Raw genomic sequence first — 25,599 nt, forward strand, 5'->3', positions numbered from 1 at the left:
TTGAGAGAGAGAGAGAGAGAGAGAGAGAGAGAGAGAGGAGAGGCTTTTAATCAGGTTGGAAATCCGTGGATGTCGACGTTGTTGATGCCACAACAAGACGGGGGAGTCCCGTCACTCGCCACACGGGGCAGTTGCAGACACGTTACCAGTGGTAGACCCACCACCAAGTTCCACCCAGTCCTCACTGCACCCCTGGTATACGAGCGTGCCACCAAAATATGCTGGAGGTATATATGAACGACGGAGGGTGAGGATGTTGGACAGTATAATGATGGTAGGGATATACCTAGATGGTTCGGGTGTGTAGACGATGGTGCTGTAGTGGATGGTTCGTGTGTGTAGACGATGGTGCTGTAGTGGTGTGGTATGGGTGTAGTGCCGTATGGATGGGTGTAGAGGCGTGCTCATGTCGGGCTAATGGTTACCATCACATTGGCTCGACCCTTGAGCACGACGGTACAACCTGAGGTAAGTATACTGGCCGTGCCTGATCCTGTGGTTGTAGCTGTACATGGCTGGGCCAGAGGGAGGGGCTGGTTGTGATTCTGTACGAAGACTGGTCGGTCACTGCAGACGGGGGAGACCTGAGGATGTGCCTTGGTAAGGGAAGCGTCACTGGGAAAAGGAATAGTTTGTTACGGAGAATAATGGTGTTCTTGGATTCCCAGTCAAGAAAATAACGAGCGGTTGGTTGCGTGGAGATTGAGCGAGAGAGTGGCCATGATTGACGTGAAGGTAACGAGCTGTCATTTACCAAGCACTTATCGTAATCATTTCCGAGGGCGTCGCCGCTGGGACACAGTGGCAGCAGCGCACTCCAGGAACGTATCACCCCTGTCATCTGAACCGCTCCTCTTGTTAGCGTATGGGCGACGGGGATATTATGATATAACGTGTTGTTTACCATGTACTATTGCGCTTCTACATATGACGAAGGTGTGTGCAGGAGGCCACGCTGGGTGCCATCCGCTGCAGAAGTGAAAGAAGAACGTTGTTTGGACGCGCTGGGACTGGAATGATTTACTCAATACAGAGAGAACTACATTCCTCGGCACAAGTCTTCCAGTAACATGCCTAAGATCCTTATCACAATATAAATACCTGTAAACACTTAACATTCTCGAGTGCCAGTAATGCCCTGCCTCCGCAAGAGCTGTGTGGCCCGGTAAATACAGTGATTAAGCTAATTATGTAACTCATTAACTATTTTCTCGGGAACCCGGTAGTGCGGGGCAGCCTCGCTCGGAGTTTGCCCTGGATTAATTCCTCCCACACCACGTCCAAGTATCTACGTTTTAATAACTTTCGTTGCAGAAACTCGGACTAAAATCCAGTTACACCGCAGGAAAAGCTGATGCGTATATTTCTCGGTGGATGTGGGAGGAGGTATGACTGTTTTGTTGGAAAAGTAGATATCCGGAGAGAGTTTGAAATTCTCGTGATTACGGCTCTGCGTCGTGGGTCATGCAGTCCGCGTTCCACACAGAAAACGGAAAAGGCCTTCCAACGGATCGCCAAAGTTAAGCTTCATCCTTCAATCCCTGAAGCACGACGGTATGACCCCGGGGCTTGAAGGCCTGGGCCTTTGTCCTTACCCTTAAAGGGTTAAGTCAGAGATCAGGCCGTCACACTTCGAGGGTCGCATCGTCGTGTTCAAGGGCTGTTCCCGTCGTACCTATGGCTCATATCGCCGTAATGAAGGCTTGTACTGTCGAAATTCCCCCTCCAGTTCTCTTGTATCGCACTCTATACGTTTCATCCTTCTACACTCCCTACTTGACCCCCTTAGGCTACAGAACAGCGCCCCTGGTCACGGCACTGCCACACACGCACCCCAGGCTGAAAAGGCATCGCCATGCACCACGCTTACCTGAGAGGGAGAGGGGGGCATGGCGGCAGCTCCCCTCCCTGGGCCAAGACGACCGCAGACATCGTCACGGGTCGGCAGCAGCACAAGACCGTCCGGCTCTTGGATGATAGATCAACGCTGTGCTCCCAGTTGTGGAGGAACCTCGGCTTCAGGTACTCTCCTGCACGTTCATGCCATGAGATAATTTTCAGGTTTTCAGCGCGTCACTAGTAATTGGTGGGATCTGGATGTAGGAGGAGAGGGATTATCCCCAGACGTATGGTCACTGTCATTCACGTAATTTGCACAAATCGGCCCTGCCAGCGTTGACGTCCTGGCCGGCGAAGAAAGACCCACCCCGAACAAGTTTCACGTTTGCCGCACAAGTTCTGCTTTCCTCGTGTAAACACAGAGCACTCGAGGCTGGCAGGTAATCCGTCCTCGGTCTGAGCTGCCACACGACCAGCAACACGCAACACAGGGACGCCAGCGGCGGGAAAACGGCGGAGCGCTAGAGACCATGTGCAGCAGCAGCAGCAGCAGCCGCCAAGGGAGGCCGCCCGTGTGTTTACATCCCCGGGGATCGATTCGTCTTAGTTCACCCCGCATGGCAGGGGAGGAGAGGGGCGCATGGCACAGGACGCGCGCATGGCACAGGATAGAAGAGAGGCACATGGCAAGAGCAGCGGTGTCGGACGTGTTTCATAGGAACACAGAAGGAACCAAGACAAGACTGGCGTGTGTTGCGGGAGAGACGAGGCAAACAACGGGAGACAATAGAGGCGGGAGAGAAAAGAACTCTTGATGGTGGTGAGGCAGAGGAGCAGATGGTCGGAATGGGGTCGTGTGACACAAAAGAGGATGGGTGTACAGCAGAGAGCGGAAGTTTGGCTCGGGAGAGAGCAGGAACGACTGCCACGAGGTGGAGGAAGGAAGGGAGGTAGGGAGGGGATGTATGACGTGAAGGAGGAGAAAATAATCTCTCTCTCTCTCTCCCTCACTGTGACACGTGCCTCCCAGGCCAGGTCCGCGAACCCTTTGTGCACGTGCTCTAGGGCCGACGCCGTGAGCTGTGATGCCCTACCATTACCCCAGTGGCATTGCATCCTCCCTATATTAACTCTTCCGCCGGATGCGCCTGCCGTTAACTGTATTGCGGCCGCGGGTATACCTCGTGTGATTCACCGACTCTCTTGGCGTGCTTCTAATGTAGAGCTTTGCTTTGTTACCTGCATTCAGTCAGAGGAGAATATGCCTCTCTCCACGGAGGCAGTTCCCCTCTCTAGTAAATGGATTCTTGCTTATGCTTCAGTCATATTAGCAATCGTCTGGCTTACAACGAAGATGTACGTAGCATACATTTCGTAGGCATTCATGAATCAGCGTATCATGAGAGTTTTGAAGTATCAGCTTACTTCTCATGTAAATTTCCTGAATCTGTATATCCATATATGCGCGGATTTAAGTCCAATGTTGATTTTACACCGCCTTGGAACCAGCAAGACAAGGTGAAGCTGTGAGACATCAGGATGTCTCAAGTGATGGAGAAATAGGACCTGAGGCGAGATAGTAGAGCAGGTGTGTGTGTGGTGCCTGACACCTGCACTGGTATATAAACACGAGACTGAGAGAGTTGGTCAGGTGGCTGTATAGACATCCTAACCCAGCCCAGGCCTCCCGCTCAACACCACCGCACGTCGCCCGTTCCTCACTCCCACACTCTCCGCTGCTCTACCCCGCACACTGCCCAAGATCTGAGATGTTCCTCTCCCAGTCGGTGGGAAATGAAATGCGTATTCCCTCAAATTCATCCATTTTCTGCAAGATATCGTCTTCAAAATCCTGTGGTATAGTAGTCAGCGCCGCTAACCATGAATAATGCGGGCTCGCGTTCGAGTTACAGGTGGACAGCCGGCTCACACCTGACCTAGCTGTTGATGATTCCACAGTCGATAAACAGATGAGACAGTATAGACAGTATCTATCCCCTGACCTTGGTGCGGGCGCCGGTGCCCGTGATGTGCGCTTCGCCATAAAAACCCCAAGGTTCCGCCACGCCAGACTGTGGCAGGCAGCAAAACACGCTCCAGCGCCGGGGTTCATAAATATTATCGAGGGTGCAGTTGTGGGCAGGACCACGGGCTTCCGGTGGCCGAGAGAAAAATTTGGGTTGTAGGATGTCACGGAAATGTATGATAATGCACTGTGGGTGAGAGATGGTGTTAAACTGATGTTATCTGCACCCGTAGCTTCCTGAGAAGGCAGGTAGGCAAATAGGTAGCCACCTCCCTCTGGGAAGTATATTATTGGCCCCGATGGACTCTCTCCTCTGGTAAGGCAAAAAGGTATTCAACCCCACGACGAAGGAAGTAAGTGAAGATCGGTGCTACACTTGCCGGCCGTGGGTGTGACGTACACCCAGTCAGACACTAGTGTGTGTACAGTAGATGTGAGACGGTCACGCCCAGCCAGACATAGACTTAACCATTATCTGGTATTGATATCTAGTGAGACTGAGAATCAGGTAATCGACTCCACGTAGCACGCGGGGTTCGACCCAGCCACTGGCGGAGTAGGTCATACCATTGTATAGCAGGTGTTTTGAAGTGTTCTTGATGATGACCCATCTGCACAAGCTGACTGTTCTGTACAGCCTCGTAGACATAATTACTCAGTCTATCTCGAAGCACAAAGTTATTTAGATGCTTGAAGGCAATGCCATGTATGGAGTGTTCAGTATAAACGAATGACAGAAGTAAGTGAACTTAGCACCATAGGTGTTTGGTAGACATTCTCAAACCTGAATACATGAATTCTCTTCCATTTCTTTGTGTGTGTGTGTGTGTGTGTGTGTGTGTGTGTGTGTGTAAGCCATACCGCCAACAACACAGGACAGGACGAATGGTGGAAAATGATCGTGGTCAAATATTCCAGTCATAATGTCGATGCGTGGTCGGTCGACTGTGAACCCACTCTGTTGCCATTTTCTCCTCGTTTACCAGGGAGTGTAGGTGAAGACGAAGTGGATGAGTGGACACGGGGAGTTATCACTGTAACGTGGGAGAAAGGTGTGGAGGTGGAGTGTACAGGTGTATGGTGTTGGCTCTTTCATGTGTGTGTGGTGGTGGGCACGTATATTTCGTGGCTTATTTACCCTCACTGCTATTGCTCTCTCTCTCTCTCTCTCTCTCTCTCTCTCTCTCTCTCTCTCTCTCTCTCTCTCTCTCTCTCTAAATCCAGCGACCTTTGACCTATTCTGTGGTGTGTGCTTTTGTGGCCTGTGGTGTATTCTGCTGCGAGCTGTGGGTGGGGTGTTCTGTGTGAGCTGTGGTGTATTCTGCAGTGAGCTGTGGATGGGTGTTCTGTGTGAGCTGTGGTGTATTCTGCTGCGAGCTGTGGGTGGGGTGTTCTGTGTGAGCTGTGGTGTATTCTGCTGCGAGCTGTGGGTGGGGTGTTCTGTGTGAGCTGTGGTGTATTCTGCAGTGAACTGTGGGTGGGTCTTCTGTGTGAGCTGTGGTGTATTCTGCTGTGGTCTGCGGTGCGTATCCGTGACCAACCCTGACTGATCGCTCGTCATAGCGTGCCTTGACCTTAATTGTTTTTATTTGATCTCTCTCTCTCTCTCTCTCTCTCTCTCTCTCTCTCTCTCTCTCTCTCTCTCTCTCTCTCTCTCTCTCTCTCTCTCTCTCGTGGTAGGCAGCCACCAGCCATGGGTATCGTGAGAGTCGGTGAGCGAGGTAGAGTTACTGTGGGGGAGGTTGGAGACCGTATATCTCTGGCCACACGGGAAGAGGAAACATTAATAGTTGACATGGACATGATTCCCTGAGTCCTAAATCAGTTTATGTTGATATAATACTGATAATAACGATGATAATAATAATAATGATAATAATAATAATGATAATAATAAAGTAATAGTGATTAATGACAATAATGATTCTGACAGTAATAATAATCTATTATTATTATTATCATAATTATTTACGTGAACGTTTTCTTTTATAGACTGGTTGACTGTATGATGTTGACATAAAGGACTGCGATTGGCTTTGTTGGTTGTTTAAGAGTTTTGGCTCCCTTGCTTCTCTCTTACTGTACAAACACCTGAAGTCTCACTCTTCCATGTAGTTTACTTAGGCTAGCTGCTCCTCAACACGATATCAGTGTGCAAATGGCGCTTAAATAGATGTTTAAACTTTTATAGTTATAATTACGTTGATTGATACGGTAATGCAGGTTATCATTACTTAATTTAGTATAATTTAGTAAGTATAAACAGACGGAGGGATCATTCATTGTATACTGACAGACTGTGATGAGCCTGTCCTTCAAGAAAACGGATGTATTAACAATAATATGACCTACGCTTGACCCTTGCGTAACAGCATTACTTGAAGGAGAATTAAATGTATTTCACGCGAAGATACGAGATGGCAAACCCCTCATCATATCATCATTATCATACTGATGATATTCTTAATAATTTGAGTATTCAGTCACAGTCCTCGTAACTTTAATCATTGCATCTCCCGGTCGTGACAGTCATGTAAACAAAGCAGTAGACGACTATAATTCCAACTTGACTAACGTCAACGCCATCTCTTGGCCTATCGCTGAACTGGTACGTTACAGATATTCTTTTGGATGGCTGAGAACTTTCTAGTCACTATGTTCAGGCTAGCCATGATTTTTCCTGCCCCTTTCTTTCTAGTTCAGTCTCGGTTGTGTGTGTGTGTGTGTGTGTGTAGTGTACGCTGCTGCTTAGACGAGGACAGCACGGTGCGCTACGTAGCGTTTGTCCTGTGTTTAGAATGGTGAGCACTGTGTATGGCCCGTTTCTCGCTGGTGCTAAGTGCACCAGGGCCCAGGTTACAGTGTATAGGGGCTCGTAATGCTGGCGTAACTGCTGCCTTAGCTCGCTCACACGTCTGTATTCTTGACCTTACTGCTTATGGCCGTGTTCCAGCGTTCATGGCTTGCCGTACTCTGCTCTCACTCACTTTGTAAGTAACTCTGTGTGTTTTAAAAATCCATTTCCAAGTATTTGATGGAAGAGTATAAGGCCTAATTAAATGGTGGCGTAACGAGTATTAGACCTATTTAGGTGATGACGTCGGACCAGTTCCCTGAGCGCTCCGGGAGCCATATAAAGATCTGGACTATTTGGGCAGGGAGTAAGTAATGTCGGTTTGGTTCATTCCAAGAGGAAGTGATCAGCCATCTTCTGCTATGATGTTATTAGCCAATGAGGTGAATGTTATGGCCTATAAAGAAAGGAACCCTGCAGGGGCGATGGAGATGGGTGTTTCTAGCCTAGCTGTACGATAGTGTTTCCCGAACCTCGCCCTTCCAGAGACGAGCAAGACTAAGTTTTCTCTCTCTCGCGTATCAAGATAACTATAAAGTCATGGACTTTATACCAGGCGGGAGTGGAGGGGTATATCCGACCACCACCTTCAACATTGGACAGGAAAGATCCACATGGATCATAACTTGTGGTACGATACATAACATCATTTTGATGAACAAATCTTGAGAAGTTCCTCTTCGTAGCAGATGCAGCAGTCTATATCACCACGCCACTTGGCCTCCATCAGTATGCAGTGGCTGATTGGACATAACATGCGACTGGGTCGTTACACGGAAAAGGTCCGGCCTTATACAATTACGACCCCACCAACCCACCCACGGGGAAGCCTTGCTGGCTACGACGGGGAAGCCTTGCTGGCTACGACGGTGGCTGCATAAACGAAGGTAGAGCGACCCGAGAGTAACACTTCTGCCAACAGTGCCTATCATTGTGTAGGTTCACCAGTGTACTGTAACTGTTTCTAACATCTTGATGTAAGAGAGGCTTAGGCGGGGATCAGGGGAATTTTCAAGCTAACAGAACCCCCGCAGGAAGGTCTCCTTCGAGCCCATATCCCATTCACCCAGGCGCTGCTGCTCATGATAGCCTAGCCCACGTACCACCACCCCCACTCCAGGGCCTCACCACTAGACCTTGACCCCAGGTATTATTTTTTCGCCCCCCTTCTGACTGGCCGTGTTGACTGGTTTGGTTCGTAGTGATATTCATTCTACACGTTAGAATGTTTTGTTACCATGCGGTTACTGTTGTAGGAACAAGGCAGAAATTGAAGGTTTTCTAAATAATATAAATGGTAGATGAAACGTACTCGTGGGCAATATTGTAATCCGAAGTAAAAATGACAGGAGCAGAATTCTTAAAGTGATGATTAAGATAGTATTAGATTAGTTATAAGATGGAGAAGTACAGTGGCTCTACTGTACTAGCAGTCGTTTTATATTGGTGGTAGTGGTTGTAGAATTCACACTAGGAGGAGAATGTGTTGATTACATACGAGGCGGAGGAGGGAAATGTGTTGATAGCACCTGCAGTGATGGTTGAAACAGTGGATCTTACCGTAAATAACTGAAGTGGCAGTAGTGATAATAATAGGAATGTTATGAGTGTTTTGTTAGTGTCAGTATAGATAGCTATTACTGTACTAATGTCAAACTTTGTGGTAATGGAAGTATGTGATATGTTGACACGTTAAGTCTCTTCTGCGGTGCAGGTCAAACTTGATGCGTCCAAGTGAACTACCGTCGTGGTGTGTCTTGCTTGGAGGTACCCTCCCTTGTGACCCCCCCACTCCCCGGTGTGTGACCTTGGCTGCCCCGGAACGCTTTTGTTTCCCTCACCACGACCCCTTCATTACCCAAGCAACCCCTCATTAACCCCACGACCCCAAATGACCCAGCCTGACCCGGCATTAAATCCGTCCTGGCCCTATTAAATCCGCATAAATCCAACCAGCTTTTGGGAGCGGAAATCACTAGCACAAGTAAAAATGGGCGAGCGTCTCTAAATCGCCTGGGGGGTATGGTGTTGCGCTTTTAAACACCCGTGATTAGTTCGACATAATTATGCTTGTTAACGTGATTCATGGACGCCGGAGGGCGATAGAGGGAGTTGATACAGACGTTCACTTCCTGCCGTTGGATGGGATGGCCAAACGCGGGCTGTGTTGACGTTGCCTCCCGGAATATTTCAAGGATGGAGAGTCTTTTTTTATCAGCTTCCTTGCGCGTGTGGTAAGTGGGTGGTGACTCCTTAGCTTTGTGACTGCTGACGGTAATTGTGTAAATCTGTACAGAGTGTGTGATTACCTTGTCCAGGAAGCGCACCTTCACAAAGACTTGGGCTGTGGTGATGATGATGGCGTCTTATCGACGGAGTAATTGTGTTAAAAATAGGGTTTTTTTTCATCACCTGTGAATATAATAAGTCATGACTCGAAAATGTTGGACCCGTGCTGTTAGCCTTCGTCTTGGGTTATCACGGTGTCTTGTTGTTACATGTAACGTCTGATGAGACTCGTAAGTGTTTCTAGTCACCCAGTGCTGGGATCATTGTTGTTACATGTAGTGACTGATGAGACTCGTAAGAGTTTCTGGTCACCCAGTGCTGGGATCATTGTTGTTACATGTAGTGACTGATGAGGCTCGTAAGTGTTTCTGGTCACCCAGTGCTGGGATCATTGTTGTTACATGTAGTGACTGATGAGACTCGTAAGTGTTTCTAGTCACCCAGTGCTGGGATCATTGTCGTCCACATGTTCGTGAGATCATCCACATCTGAGGGTGAACCATGTCTCGGAGTGTTGTGAGGGTCTTCAATGCCGGCCACGATCAGGCCCCTGGGGGGTATATTTGAAGTCGTCTGTTACTGAAGATGACTGTGTGTTGCGGCCTGATTACTGTGTGTGTGTGTGTGTGTGTGTGTGTGTGTTACGAGGAGAGTTTTATACTCTCGCTGCCTCGCCTCTTAGCCTTACATACATATAAGTACCATATCTTTACTTCATATATGTACCATATCTTCTGTTACTGTACACACACACACACACCAGCCTAAGTAAGGTGCCCAATGTGAAGGATAACCGTTATGTGGGGGTGGTGTAGGGTCGTCCAGTGCTGGGGACAAGAAGGCTAGACTTCTTAGATCTTTAGGGGTCGTCTCCTGCCGGGGTGAGTGCGTGCTGCGATGTCATGTTGAACCAAGGGACACCATTGTCCGGGGGTGTTGTGTGGTCACCAGGGCACTTGCTGTATAGGGTCATGTGTGACGCGTCTCCTGCAAGGGGTGAACACTGTTATGTAGAGTCCAGTCCAGGGGATGATCTTCACTTTTTTTTTGGTGAAGGGGGTTGCCTTGGGGTGTATTATATACTTCTTATTTGGAAGGTTACACAGTATTGAGATGATCTATGTACGTATGGGTGTTGGAAGCTTGTCCCGTGATGATGGTGGTTGATGTGAGCAGGTAATTAGGGTTCGTGTTTTAAGTGATTTCACTCTAGTGGTGTAGTGGTGTCAAGAGGTGCTGGATGGTGATTCCTCTGGTAACAGGTCTGTGCTGATATGAAGTCCGCCCAGTGCAGTTAATCACACTCGACCAGTAAGCATTGGCACGTCGCTTGACGATAGCTGGGGGAGGAGGGTGGTGTGTGAGTACAAAAAAGCTGGACCACGAAGAACAAGATTGGAATACAATCTTAGGGCAACTTTTGACTTATGATTGCCTTGTATTGCAGCAGATCATCCCATCTGTTCCTTGTGCAGCAGTGGAATGGTGTAGAATTATACCAGGCACAAGTACTCATAACGACAAACACTCCTTAATAATGATTAAAAAAAATGGAAAAGTTCAAAGCCCTGCACATACCCGTGTTCCCTTCACAGCTCACTCGTTCATGTCTGTAAAGCGTTTACAGACTCGGCCAGTATACACTGAACACTCCCAACGAGTGGTGGCATATACCGTGGATTGATGATGACGTGTTTTCTTTAATCGTGTGCATTATTTTGAATAGACGAAGAAGGGCTCGTCCCAGTACACTGACCCCACGCCTCACGTTGTTTTATACGTCCTTATGCAGGCGTGGCTGCTATGCCGATAGAGACGTGCACCCGACGGTCTTAAGTGTGTTTACAGTCTTGGACGATAGTAGAGGGGGGAGCTGGCTCGGGTGCAGGCAGGCGGGAGGAGCGAGTTGCATGCGCGTCTACACACCATACGCCAAAATAACGACACACTTTACCGATTCATTCTGAACATGTTCGCGTCGTACTTTGTGTGTAGATAAGACGTTGATATTTTACGAGCCACGTAGCAAGTGTGTCCACAGCCTGTCCTATTATGCCGACTTGATGTGGGTGTTTTGATAAGGGTCAACGCCACTAGCAAGTACGACCTTTGGGTTTGATGACCTGGCATTTGACCCGACACGTGAGGGGTGGTCAGGTCAGTGGTTACAATGAGAGGTTGTTCAGAAAAGGAGGCACCAATTGGGAAGAACCAAAGAAGGCTTTAGGTACTGAAGTTGATAGAGGCAGCTGAGGAGATGGGGCGGGACTGTGAAGATGGCAGTAAAGAAGATTAAGCTAAGATTTTTGAAGGCGGTAGAGGAAACAAGAGACGGTGAAGGCGGCAGTGAAGGAAGGCATGAAACTGTGAAGACTAGTGAAGGCTGTGAAAGAAAGAGAAGAGACAGATAGACGATAAAGGATGGAGTGAAGGCTGAGGTTGGGGATGAAGACTGCAACAACAGCAGAAGGCGATGTGTGTGTGTATGTGTGTGTGTGGCAGAGACCAGTTACGCCTGGACTAATGAGGGGCGCCTCTGCTGGCTGACTCACCTGGCGTATGCCTCTCTCTCTCTCTCTCTCTCTCTCTCTCTCTCTCTCTCTCTCTCTCTCTCTCTCTCTCTCTCTCTCTCTCTCTCATCTGACAGCCACACACCCACAGTTGGGGTTAGTTTCCTTCGGTTCACGTTCTAACATACCTCGAAGCACGTCAGGTCGAAGGGGCAGGTCCGCTAAGCCATCATGACTCGGGGTCTCCTCGCCTGGGAGTGTAGAAGGAAGAGCCCTGGTTGCCTGTGAGTGTGTGTGTGTGTGTGGGAGGGGAAATCGATGTCTTGATACACGAGACGGACTTCGTGTGAGGAGCAGGTACTGGTGGAACAAGAGATCTCCCTCACCAGGCTAAAGTACGAGGAAGGGAGGTGTGTGAGTGAGTGACTTACTACCTCCAGACGAGGTTAAGTCTAAGGTCAAGGGATTGAGACAGATTTTTGCCAGATTTACGTTAAGAGGAATGAGGGACGCATGAGAGAGGTGATGGATGGTTTAACGTGTGGTGTCATCATACTGAGGACGGTAGCTTGTACGCTGTGCAGAAGATAGAGGGAGACGGTCATAATAGCCCGGCACTGGTCGATAGGTACTAGGAACTTGAAAATGATTACATTATAATGAAAATGGAGGATTGTGTGTGTGTGTGTGTGTGTGTTGGGTTGCATTGTCTAGCCTCGCGTGCAGCGGGAGCGTGTGTGCGCGTACTTACGTGTTTCTGTTGCCGAGGGGGGGAAAAAATATAATAACAGAACGTGCATCAAAGGAGACTGAACCCATTTGTGGGTCATGCCTGGTGTGCGGACACCAGCAAGAGATAAATTGAACCTTAAAGAAGGGCACACACCACCACCACCGCTGCCACACACCCATCAGGCACCGCCACCGCTGCCACACACCCACCACCAGGCTTGTAGCGGCAGACGGCGTCTGTGAACGTCACACAGCCGACGCGCAGGCCAGCCACGGAAGGGGCAGCGGCAGCAGTACCTTGCAGGTCCCTAGAAGGGGTAACTTGAGGCGGAAGAGGAAGGCGAGCAGGAGGGAGAGGGCGGGGGAAGCACCGCTGGCTAAGAATAGCAGCGTCCGGAGTAGCAGCCTTGGGCTGCCTGCTGGCCTCCTCTCTCTCTCTCTCTCTCTCTCTCTCTCTCTCTCTCTCTCTCTCTCTCTCTCTCCCGAACCTCCCTCACCCTGCAACAATTAACGACGATAAACCGATCTGGATGACAGCAGCAGGATCCATCCTTCCTCCTCCCCCGGCGTGTGCAGGACGCCGTTGGTGGCGTCAAGATCCGACACACACACACACACACAGGTGGTGACCTGCTCATGCTGTCCAGTCCTCGCTTGCAGGGTTTGTCTTAACCCCCTCCTCCCAAGGCTTTATTTACCAACACAGGCGACCCCTTAGAACCCTCCCATGTTAGGGGAGCGTGTGGTGGTGACCACTGACGATACACAGGCCACCCTATGGTACGCGGACCACCGCCCTCTGGTACACAGGCCACCCTCTTGACCTAAACAAGGCACATTCCACTACACACACAACCAATCAGGACATAATTTAGCCCCTAAGTGGTAACCCGTTATGTAACGATTTAATGCACTACCCTGCGATGCCTTCCCCGTCTCTCTATTATCTCCAACTATCGGCCGCTCATAACAACCCAAGTGCAATGATGGCGTCTAGTTTACCAGTAACCTGTCATGGTGGTGTGGCCCGTGCCAGCAAACTTACCCGGGCGCGCGCGCGCGCATGGCGCGCAGCTGAGGCACAGGATATTACCTAGTTGGCCACGTAACTCGCAGTCCTCCCGCCTGCCTTGATGCCACGTAAAACGTACGGATGATCAGTGATACGTGCAGAGTGTGCGTCGCTCGTCGCGAAGAAAACGTTACGTGGGCGTTTCAAAGAAAACGACGTTTGTGGAAAACGACGGCCATGGGTATGCTCGAGTCTCTTTGAGGCTTTATTTTTAGTGTGGAGTGGAGGGTGTGGGTGGGAGGCGCCCCTCGGCCCTGCTTGAGTGTGTGTGTGTGTTAGTCACCCACCACGCCTGTGTCAGACCGAAGGAGCAATGGCTTGAACTATCTCAGATGTGAAGGTGGAGAGTGAGTGGGGGAAGTGCAACTGCATTTGCGATAGTAACAGACCTAGTAACGTCGTCGTGCACTCGTCGAAGTGTTACATAAGCGGGAGGGAGGGAGGGAGGGCACATGGTTCTGGCGTGGCGGTGATGTAACACACACACACATCTCCGTGTGGCAGCAACCTCAGGCCGGCACTGCATGTCAGTCTGTGCTTGCCCAGCGCGGCCCCTCACCGGACGGTGCACTCGCTACTCCGCCGTGTGTTGAGGCGACGCCTCGTCTCCACGGATACTGACAGGACGGGCTGGGTTACGGACGGGGGCGTCGCACTGCCACGGGACGACGCTGCTCCTCCGTCTCTTCCCCTTGCACGACGGCGCCGCTACCCCTGATGGCCGGGAGGGTGCAGGCGGCGGGGACCGATGGAGGGAGGAGGCTGTGGCACCGCTCAGGTGAGGCAGCGCCTCTGGTGTGACGACGGTCGGTCGCTACCCACCGCCAACCCCCGCCCTGCTGCTGTCTGTGGCTGTGGCAACGTGTCATGAGCTTGGTGACTTTGTGTCGGGCATGCCTCGCTGACGGGGGTGTGTGTGTGTCATGGATGGAATGAGTTGTCGTGGTGGTGACTGGCTTACCCTGTTATAAATCTGGCTCTTCGTCGCGATTGTATTGCCCGAGTGTCGTGGCTGTTTACACACACACACACACACATACACGCGTGTGGCAGTACCTTAGAAGACTTCAAAAGCTGTCACGACCCTCCGATTATTTTCGGTCATTTCGTAGCAGTCAGGGTGGCCCCTCACCTCCCTCCTCGTGAGTGATGCCGAAGATAGACCGTTCCTCGAGCCTGCAAGCTGGACGACTCTGCTTATTGTGATTGCCCCTCAGAGGCGTCTGTGACTCGAGACTAGAAGACTTGCATGGACTGATCCTGAGTCTCTGTGAGTGATGTTATGGCCCTTTGAAGTGTGATTCATTTTTTTCGGGTCGTGTTTTTGAAGCGTTTGATAACGAGCGTCATTGTAGACCACGGCTGTGTGTGTGTGTGTGTGTGTGTGAGGCAGGACAGTAGTGCTTCTCACTGGTTCTGGAAAGTCATGATTGGGTTATGAGCGTGTGCCTGACTCGTAGGTCATGTCATGAACACTTGTGAAGTGTCATGAGTTGTGTGCCTGACCCTCATGAGTAGTGCTGGCATATCATGAGTCGTGTGTCATGCACGAATTCAAGTGAGTGACTCGCGATTGTGTACGACCGTGACTCACGCATGAGTATAGTGACTGTCATGCACGTGCGTCATGACTGTCATGCACGAGTCGTGGCTCGTGGTCGTTATCATTACCCGTGCTTAACTGCAGTGGATTTCACGACCATGCACCACGACTCGTGCATTAATATAGATAGTGCATGCCCGTTTAACCAAGGCTTTTTAAATGCATGACCATCGTGACTCGTGACTGTCATGCATGACAAAGTGACTCGCGGTCAGAGTTCGAGTCACGCCGCCCTGGTTGGCTCAAGACCACCAGTAAACGACACGGTTATGTGAATTAATTTCGTTTGAGTATTCTTTGTGAACGGTATATCCCGCGTTATTGGTCGCAGTAACATTTAAATGGCTTCATGTTTATGCTGTAAGTTATTTAAAACTCTTTCTCATAAAAACGAGAGAGAGAGAGAGAGAGAGAGAGAGAGAGAGAGAGAGAGAGAGAGAGAGAGAGACTTATGTACACATAAAGCTTGACATTCCGTTGAGTGGGCGGGCGCATGATCATCGCGCCCCTGGCAACTTGCTGCCAAAATATTGTCTCAAGTATTGTATAGTTAAGTTTTCTTCATGTACTCAGTAGGACTAAGTTAATAAATGGGTGGTGTACAAGTTGTACTCTAGATGTACAAGACTACACTCTGGGTAAGTACAAGTAAGTAAAACTGTGTAGCAAGTATCACTGGATTATTTTTGTCTAGTGTGTGTGTGGGCGGGTGGGTGTGTGCAACGTAAAGAGGCGAAATTAATGTTATTTTTGTGGTAGAGGATCTTGTTGGCTTGACGTGGACACGTGTGCCTGACGTATAATAAGGCGAGTTTAGGTTTGTGTGGGAACTTACGATTACTGTTATAGCCCGAGAATAAAGGTTTTTCTTCTTTGATTGCTGGAAAATATTGATGTTAATTTCATATTTCCTTTGGCTAGGATTTCTTGTTATTTACATTGCTTGTCCCTGGGTAAATTTATGGTACTCTGATATCCATGATATAGTCACGCACACACACACACACACACATATATATATATATATATATATATATATATATATATATATATTGGTTCTCAGTGAATGTAGGTTTGCGGCAGGGGTGTGTGATGTCTCCATGGTTGTTTAATTTGTTTATGGATGGGGTTGTTAGGGAGGTAAATGCAAGAGTTTTGGAAAGAGGGGCAAGGATGAAGTCTGTTGGGGATTAGAGAGCTTGGGAAGTGAGTCAGTTGTTGTTCGCTGATGATACAGCGCTGGTGGCTGATTCATGTGAGAAACTGCAGAAGCTGGTGACTGAGTTTGGTAAAGTGTGTGGAAGAAGAAAGTTAAGAGTAAATGTGAATAAGAGCAAGGTTATTAGGTACAGTAGGGTTGAGGGTCAAGTCAATTGGGAGGTGAGTTTGAATGGAGAAAAATTGGAGGAAGTGAAGTGTTTTAGATATCTGGGAGTGGATCTGGAAGCGGAAGTGGATCATAGGGTGGGGGAGGGGGCGAAAATTCTGGGGGCTTTGAAGAATGTGTGGAAGTCGAGAATATTATCTCGGAAAGCAAAAATGGGTATGTTTGAAGGAATAGTGGTTCCAACAATGTTGTATGGTTGCGAGGCGTGGGCTATGGATAGAGTTGTGCGCAGGAGGATGGATGTGCTGGAAATGAGATGTTTGAGGACAATGTGTGGTGTGAGGTGGTTTGATCGAGTGAGTAACGTATGGGTAAGAGAGATGTGTGGAAATAAAAAGAGCGTGGTTGAGAGAGCAGAAGAGGGTGTTTTGAAGTGGTTTGGGCACATGAAGAGAATGAGTGAGGAAAGATTGACCAAGAGGATATATGTGTCAGAGGTGGAGGGAACGAGGAGAAGAGGGAGACCAAATTGGAGGTGGAAAGATGGAGTGAAAAAGATTTTGTGTGATCGGGGCCTGAACATGCAGGAGGGTGAAAGGAGGGCAAGGAATAGAGTGAATTGGAGCGATGTGGTATACCGGGGTTGACGTGCTGTCAGTGGATTGAATCAAGGCATGTGAAGCGTATGGGGTAAACCATGGAAAGCTGTGTAGGTATGTATATTTGCGTGTGTGGACGTATGTATATACATGTGTATGGGGGAGGGGGTTGGGCCATTTCTTTCGTCTGTTTCCTTGCGCTACCTCGCGAACGCGGGAGACAGCGACAAAGTATAATAAAAAAAAAAAAAAAAATATATATATATATATATATATATATATATATATATATATATATATATGAAGGCAGAAAGTATATGTGTATGTGTATATATGTCTGTTTATGTATAGTTATGTATATGTGCGTGCGTGGGCGTTTATGTATGTACATGTGTATGTGGGTTGGTGGGCCATTCTTTCGTGTTTCCTTGCGCTACCTCGCTAACGCGGGAGATAGCGTCAAAGTATAGATAAATTAATTATATATATATATATATATATATATATATATATATATATATATATATATATATATATATATATATATATATATATTCCTTCAGTTTTATGTGTATAATGCCTGGAGGTCGGAAACAAGGTAGTCAAATATCGTTAGGTTTGGACTCGCTCTCCCGTGGGCACACGACAGTATCCTGCAGTAGCGCGGGCTGTGGTAAACATCCGCAGTGTTTAATTAGATCTCAGATCGCCATCATTTTCAGTGGTTGATTTTGTGATTTAGACTCGTTTCCCAGATGGTGACGACAACGATTCGTTGTGTGTCGTTATGTCAGAGTGTGCACGTGTGATGAGGTGGTCATGAATGTGGCATGAGTGGGAGGTGTGGAGGCTTGTGGATATCACCATGGTGATCATTGTTGTTGAGCCTACTGCCGCCGCGCACGTCGCCTCTCCAGCAGTGTTTTGTGACGCGATCGTCCTACTGTCTGGCATCGCGCGGGCGGCGGTAGCGTCGGCTCCACCTCTCGCTTTTTTTTGTGATCTGAATGATCTTCGTGTTTAACGAGTTACATTAATGTAACTAAGTTGCATTAATGTAACTTTTACGTAGAAGACATGATAGTAGTGTGAGAGGATCAGAAGGGTAAGGAGTCCCAGGTTGGCCTGGCTTCTGGTCATGTTAAAGAGGGATATTACGAGGACGTCGTCCTGACCACCGCCCATCCACGAGTGCTTGTTAATGATTAATATGTGACCTCCTTTCTGCCACCCTCCCTCCCACCCTCACTCTCTCCCAGCCAGCCTGCCACCCACATACCCTCCCTCTCCCGTCCGTCGCCTGGCTACCTGCGTCACCTCTCGCGTCATCACCGCCAGCCGTGCTCGTATTCTCCAGCTATAGCCAGAGTCTCGGGGAATTTCCAACCGATATATATATATATATATATATATATATATATATATATATATATATATATATTGATTCTGCAGAATTTTATATTAACACAAACACACACACACACTAGTCACAACGTAAAACTAGAATGTGCTCAAATTCAATCGCTGCTCTTAAAGGAGCACAGAGAACTAATTGGTAAAGTTTCGAGGAGGACAACCAAGATAGCACCAAAAGTAAGAGAGGTTATTGATGTTTTAAGTTGAGCAACCATGGAAGAGAGAAGAGTCACGGATGACTTGATCACAACCAGTTTGACGATGCCTAGTGAACAGTTCTTAGCGAGGTACAGCAAGGCATCAACTTAAAGCCATAACCACAAGACAAGCAAGAAACTCGTTAAGAGAAGATGAATTACTTTGATTGTATCATATTGGATATAATGACGTACACTGAGTGACGTAACTGTCCGTGGTGACGGTGTACAAAAGTTTAGAAGGTTACGCAACAGGAGAGAAAAGTTCAAGGGGATTAGGGCCCCTCACGAGTGTACATCTGCCTCCCCCTCCTGTTGAATATGTAAGAAATAGGTCATCACACACACACACACACACACACACACACACACACAGATACAGTACGATGGTAAAGAGGAAGACTCGTTCAGTGGCTCTGGAATGATTTCGTTAGAAGGGAGCTGAGGACGCATGTGAGAGGAGCATTTTCTCAGTGGGTTGGGGTAACCAGTGTCGTGCCGCAGGACTCCTTCCTGCGACCTCTTGTTATTCCTTATCTGTACTGATGAATCGCCAGAGTTACTGTACTCGTACTTTGTGGATGATGCTTAGGTCATGAGAGAAGTGAGGAATTACCTGGATTGCATCATGTTATAAAAAAAAAAAGAATAGAATTTAGTTGGTCTGACATATGATTGGAAAAAGTTCACTCCAAGCGAATGTTAAGTAATGGAAGATGGGATTCAAATGAATGGTAGGCCTAGATCCGACTTCATCGGGAAACGAGTCGCATGAATCGGTTTGAAGGAACTTAAACCTGAAGGTACGATGCAGTACCCACTGTATCGCGACACAGCACACGACGTCGTATGAATTTTATAAGGAGGCCCATTATCCGTTGACTGATATTAGAATAGCTTATAAATACATGGGATTGGGAAGTATTCGATAAGCTAATGACGTCTTACATTAGACCTGAGAGTAGAGTCTACATCACAGGAATTGTAACGACACTCGGAGGAGGTAAGATCTGCTGGAGGAAATCCAGAGTTGGTATCGAACGCGTTTGATATGTTTTTTTTTTTTTTTGCGTCCATTTGCGAGAGAGAGAGAGAGAGAGAGAGAGAGAGAGAGAGAGAGAGAGAGAGAGAGAGAGAGAGAGAGAGACCCTCCAATACTTTACTGCGTAGCTCGAATAAGAGGGTCACGAACTGCTGGAGTGAGACTCCGTGATCGAAATAAGGCGAAGGGAAGGTCTGCGTGGAGGAATGATGGACGGTCCTGGAGATTGAGTATATTGATGGTCGTGGATGAAGATGAATAACAAAGGTAGTAGTAGCCTCGAGAGCCATTGTTGTCGTTGATGGAGATGGAATGGAAGATCTTCGACAAATTTATACAGGGATAGATCTTGCCTCTTGTTGACAAAAACACCATATGAGTATTTATGTCTGCATATATGTATAAAGATATAGAATATTCGTACTCGCATGTATTGATATATATTCATATATGCATGGATAGACGTAAAATATTCATGCACGCATTTACAAGGGATATTCATGCACATGTACATACTATTCATGCACGCATGTACAGACAGAATATTCATACGTGCGTGGACAGACGTAGAATATACTTACACGCCTGTGCGAAGAATATTCATTCTCGCATATACAGACAGAATATTCAAACATGCATGGACATACATGGAAGTTGAATTTTCCTACACACCAGACAGAATATTCACATATGCATGTGCAGGTATAAAGCATGAACAGTTAGAACCAGTTATTCCAAAATGATATTGTAAGTCAGTCGAGCTTTGAGAATTGAGACATCAGATCAGTGTCAGTGACTATGGTAAACGGGGAACTGTTGGCAGTCCAGTGTGGAAGTCGAGCCACTTGACCAGTGTCAGCAGGACGTGGAACACTCCTGAAGGTGGAGAGGATTCAGGTACTCGAGGAAGACCACTGGTGTACACAAGGTAAATATGAGGAACCAGGTTACGATCCCAAACTATGGGTAGAGTGAGTGACACAACAAGGCTGACGGAGGTGTTCCCGAAGAGCTGACGGAGGAAATGAAGAAAATGGGGGAGGGAAAATACTTCAGGGGTCGTTGTCGGAAAATATTTTTGCCATTTTTGAGTTCATCTTTTTAAGTTGGAGTTGACCTGTCAGCGGGGATGGCTTCTTTTCCAGGTAATCTCTTACGTGCAGACCTTCGGGTCGTCTGACTCCCTCCAGTGATAGCAGATTACACCACCTTAGAATTAGGATGCCGTCCCAGACGAAATGTTCCCTGGCCTTCCTGCACATCTTCCTCCTCACTCTTCCTCCTCCTTCCATCACTTGTCTCTTGTTCCCTTGCGTCCTTTTTTTTTGAAGAGCATGGTGACGCCACCTCACCTGGAGCTTCCTGGTCTTCCTGAAGTGTTAGGAAGATAAGGAGGACATCAGACACAGTGGTGTGCGTGGGAGAGGAGGGAAGGTGGAAGGGTCGGCTAAAAGAGGGAGGGTGGAAGGGTCGACTAAAAGAGGGAAGGCGGAAGGGTCGACTAAAAGAGGGAAGGTGGAAGGGTCGACTAAAAGAGGGAAGGTGGAAGGGTCGACTTAAAGAGGGAAGGTGGAAGGATCGACTAAAAGAGGGAAGGTGGAAGGATCGACTAAAAGAGGGAAGGTGGAAGGGTCGACTAAAAGAGGGAAGGTGGAAGGGTCGACTAAAAGAGGGAAGGTGGAAGGGTCGACTTAAAGAGGGAAGGTGGAAGGGTCGGCTAAAAGAGGGAAGGTGGAAGGGTCGACTAAAAGAGGAGTGGTGGAAGGATCGACTAAAAGAGGGAAGGTGGAAGGGTCGACTAAAAGAGGGAAGGTGGAAGGGTCGACTTAAAGAGGGAAGGTGGAAGGATCGACTAAAAGAGGGAAGGTGGAAGGGTCGACTAAAAGAGGGAAGGTGGAAGGGTCGGCTAAAAGAGGGAAGGTGGAAGGGTCGACTAAAAGACATGAAGAGTAAGGAATAATGGAGGAACACCAGCAGCAGCTGCAACAACCAGTCAGCTGCACACACACACACACACACACACACACACACACACACACACACACACGGAGCAAAACCTTGGTGAGATTATGAAAGGAAGAAGGACTTGCGGGAAAGCTCGTGATGTACAGTGACAGAGGACCTTGAGGGGAGACACAAGGACTTGGATGTTTCGGAAGGGAAGTTGGAGTTACTGAAAGCCAAACGAATCTTGGGAACCCCCACATTAAAGGAATAGCTGAATCTGCCTCTTAAGAAACTGGATGTCTTGTTAAGATGTCGAAACTTCTCTTCTGTACAGTTGCCCCGTTTGTACAAGGGATTGATTCGTCCTTGTATGAAGTGCTGCTCTCACACCTGGAGTGGTTCTAGCTCTGTATCCTTACTGGACAGAGATGAGTCGAAAGCGATTCGACTTATAGACTGTCCCAGGCTAACATCCAAACTTGACTCGCTTGTCTTATGCCACAATGTTGGTTCACTTTCCCTCTTCTACAGGTATTACTTTGATTTTTGCTCCCGAGAGCTGGTTGCTTGTTTGCCCCCACCTCACCATTAGCGAGACCACGCAATACTCGGCAAGCTGCTGCGTCACATGGTTATTGTGTGGCACATCGGCAACTCGAGGGTGGGCCGTTTTGATACCCGTTTCTTTTTTCCCCCATGTACTGGAAGGTTTGGAACTCTCTACCTTCACAGGTCTTTCCCAATAACTATGACCTGACACATTTCAAAAGACGGGTTTTTTCACGTCCTCCAGAATTCGTCGATACCTTCCTTTGTCTTTCCTTTTAACCATTTCATAATCCTCTCTGTATTTTAGTCAAGGCCCCGCCCTTGATGTGGACTTTTGTACGTGACTGGAGCCTTCAACACTAAAAAAAAAAAATGGATGTCACCGTTTAAGGATAATAACTATATAAGGATATCATCAAACGTTGTTAGGCAAGTATAACGGCCAAGCCAGATGGTAGTAATATTTTCGACCTTACACAGTATAACACAGGGAAGGTTAAACTTTCTTACTCTAATTTCACCCAAGATGGCATGAATGATTGACGCATGTCTTTAGATATGCCATATTAGTCGATATATATATATATATATATATATATATATATATATATATATATATATATATATATATATATATATATACTGAAAATCACAGACGCGTGATTCCGTAAATGCAGAAAACATTAGAGAAGGAAACTCAAAAATCTTGAGCGGTTTCGTGTCGCGCACAAAGCCGCTCAGGATTCTCGTGTTTACTTATCGAAGTGAGGATTGCTCCGTGTATATCTTTTTTTCATACATATTCGCCATTTCCCGCGTTAGCGAGGTAGCGTTAAGAACAGAGGACTGAGCCTTAGAGGGAATATCCTCACTTGGCCTCCTTCTCTATTCCTTCTTTTGGAAGAGTAAAAAACTGGAGGGGAGGATTTCCAGCCCTCGGCTCCCTCCCATTTTAGTCGCCTTTTACGACACGCAGGGAATACGTGGGAAGTATTCCTTCTCCCCTATCCCCAGGTGTGTGTGTGTATATATATATATATATATATATATATATATATAGGACACGAGTTAAACAGAGAACAGACGTGCCAGCTCAGCAGTAAACCTAGTCAATAACAATGGTTCCGGATGCACTCTCCTGTCCCATGCTCTCCCAGGCATCAACACACACACACACACACACACACACACACACACACACACACACACACACACACTCACTTACCTTCCCACAGTCGATACTTCCCAGGTGGTGTGGGAGTCATCCCTTCCCCACATGATTGATTCGGGTGGTAGGACACACGCTACCATCTGACAAAGGCCATCCTAGTGTGGGAAATGCCATCGGCTGACATTTGGCCGGAGCATCTGCGCCTTATTTTCAGTGCCGCCCGGACTGGTTTTGCCGTGTCTGTGTGGCTGTATGTTTGTACCCACAGATCTCTAACGCATCCATTGGGATACATATATATAAGGCCCGGGGTCGTGTACCGTTGTGCTAAGAGAGGTGTACCGTCGTGTACTAGCGTTGTACCGTCCCGGTGAGCGCGTGTGAGTTGTACGCGCCTGCGTGCTCGAGAGCTGTACCGTCGTGCCAAGCTGTTGTACCGTGTCGTGCTTAGCAGTTGTGTGTACCTGCGTGCTCAAGACTTGTACCGTCCGTCGTGCCTAGCAGGTGTACCGTCGTGCTCAAGAGCTGTACCATTCTACATATTTGTTGTCCCGTTGTCTCCAAGCGTTTTGTACCGGTTGCCCCACCCTAAGAGTTGTACCGTCGTGATCTCGAGATGTACCGTTGTGCTCAGGAGTTGTACCGTCGTGCTCAGGAGCTGTACAGTCGTACTCAAGAATTGTACCGTCGCGCCCAAGAGTTGTACGGTTGTGCCCAGGAGTTGTACCGCCTGGCTCAGGAGTTGTACCGTCGCGCTCAAGAGTTCTACCACTGCGCCCAGGAGTTGTACCGTCGCGCCCAGGGGTCGTACCGCCGTGCTCAGAAGCTGTACCGCCGCGCTCAAGAGTTGTACCACTGTGCCCAGAAACTATACCGTCGCGCCCAGAGGTCGTACCGCCGTGCCCAGGAGTTGTACCGCCGCGCCCAGGAGTCGTACCGTCGCGCTCAGGCGCTGTACCATCGTTCTCAGGAGCTGTACCGTCTGGCCCATGGACGCAGATGTGCGGACATGGTTGCTAGCACCAACTGACCATCTGGGTCTCACCAGCTGGCGCTAGGCTAGTGACACTAACGTCACCAGCAACTGGTGTGTTTCAGGAGGGGTAGTAGACCCCCCTTTGGCCAGTGCCCTAACTGGTCCTAGTAGGTGGTGGAACAACAGACCTAGTTCTGGCATGGACTCTAACAACCTGGTACTAGTAGGTAGTGTACGAACGTAGCCCTTGTACGTAGTGTACCAACCTAGTAGATGATGTACTTCCCTAGTACATGCAGGTAGTGTACAAACCTAGTCTAGGTGTTGTACTTCCCCACTACAAGCAGGTAGTGTACAAACCTAGTCTAGGTGATGTACTTCCCTAGTACAAGCAGGTAGTGTACAAACCTAGTCTAGGTGATGTACTTCCCTAGTACAAGCAGGTAGTGTACAAACCTAGTCTAGGTGATGTACTTCCCTAGTACAAGCAGGTAGTGTACAAACCTAGTCTAGGTGATGTACTTCCCTAGTACAAGCAGGTAGTGTACAAACCTAGTCTAGGTGATGTACTTCCCTAGTACAAGCAGGGTAGTGCACAAACCTAGTCCTAGTGGGTGATGAACTTCCCTAGTACAAGCAGGGTAGTGTACAAACCTAGTCTAGGTGATATACTTCCCTTGTACATGCAGGTAGTGTACAAACCTAGTCTAGGTGATGTACTTCCCTAGTACAAGCAGGTAGTGTACAAACCTAGTCTAGGTGATGTACTTCCCTTGTACATGCAGGTAGTGTACAAACCTAGTCTAGGTGATGTACTTCCCTTGTACATGCAGGTAGTGTACAAACCTAGTCTAGGTGATGTACTTCCCTAGTACAGGCAGGTAGTGTACGACCCTAGTCGTAGTAGGCCGTACACCTACATAGTACAAGTACATAGTTTACCTCCTTTCGACCTGATATGTGGTGTACTTAACTAGTACAAACCAGGTAGAGCATCATCATCTCTTACGTACACATAATATGTATTTCCCTCATCATCTTAACGTAAACATAGCACGTCATGTAGTATTTTCCCCGAAGAGTCCAGCAGAACTGATCTATAAGATGTTAAACGAGACAAATTCTTTTACTTGGTTAGGTCTGGAATCACGACCAGACGCCACGTCCACCAGGTGACGTTCCCATACCACAAAAATGTGAGGCACGAGAGGATTAATTCAAATGCTTAGTGTTGTCGTTTTCAGTTTGAAAAGTCTGTGTGGCTGACCTTATCACAGATGTCAAACTCCACCCACATGTGGACGTAGGAAAAGCTTATGATTTGGTTCATTCACGAGAGTTTTTAGGTATTGTTTGATTAGCAGACTTGGTAGCTATTGTGATGATGATGGCCAGAGTTCTGGTGACTCTATATATATATATATATATATATATATATATATATATATAT

At 47.9% G+C, this 25,599-nt stretch overlaps 1 protein-coding gene and 1 pseudogene across 8 annotated transcripts in view; one reads left to right on the forward strand and one right to left on the reverse strand.

Annotated features, from left to right (window-relative positions):
* LOC139766228 (uncharacterized) overlaps positions 1 to 2,431 on the reverse strand; it is a 65,826-nt pseudogene extending 63,395 nt beyond the window's left edge.
* Positions 1 to 25,599, forward strand: part of LOC139766229 (beta-1,4-glucuronyltransferase 1-like) — a 91,589-nt gene that overhangs the window by 20,261 nt on the left and 45,729 nt on the right. For 5 of the 8 annotated variants that reach the window (XR_011716823.1, XM_071694555.1, XM_071694561.1 and 2 more), the window contains exon 1: positions 6,577 to 6,666. The exons of 1 other annotated variant lie outside the window; for it this stretch is intronic. The gene's annotated coding sequence lies outside the window, so the exon portion shown is untranslated. Of the gene's footprint in view, positions 1 to 6,576; positions 6,667 to 13,380; positions 13,504 to 13,562; positions 14,101 to 25,599 lie in introns of those variants that run through there. 2 more of the 8 variants (XM_071694557.1, XM_071694556.1) reach the window with 2 other exon arrangements.

This window comes from Panulirus ornatus, chromosome 57, assembly GCF_036320965.1.
Source record: "Panulirus ornatus isolate Po-2019 chromosome 57, ASM3632096v1, whole genome shotgun sequence".
NCBI classification, from domain to species: Eukaryota; Metazoa; Arthropoda; class Malacostraca; order Decapoda; family Palinuridae; genus Panulirus; species Panulirus ornatus.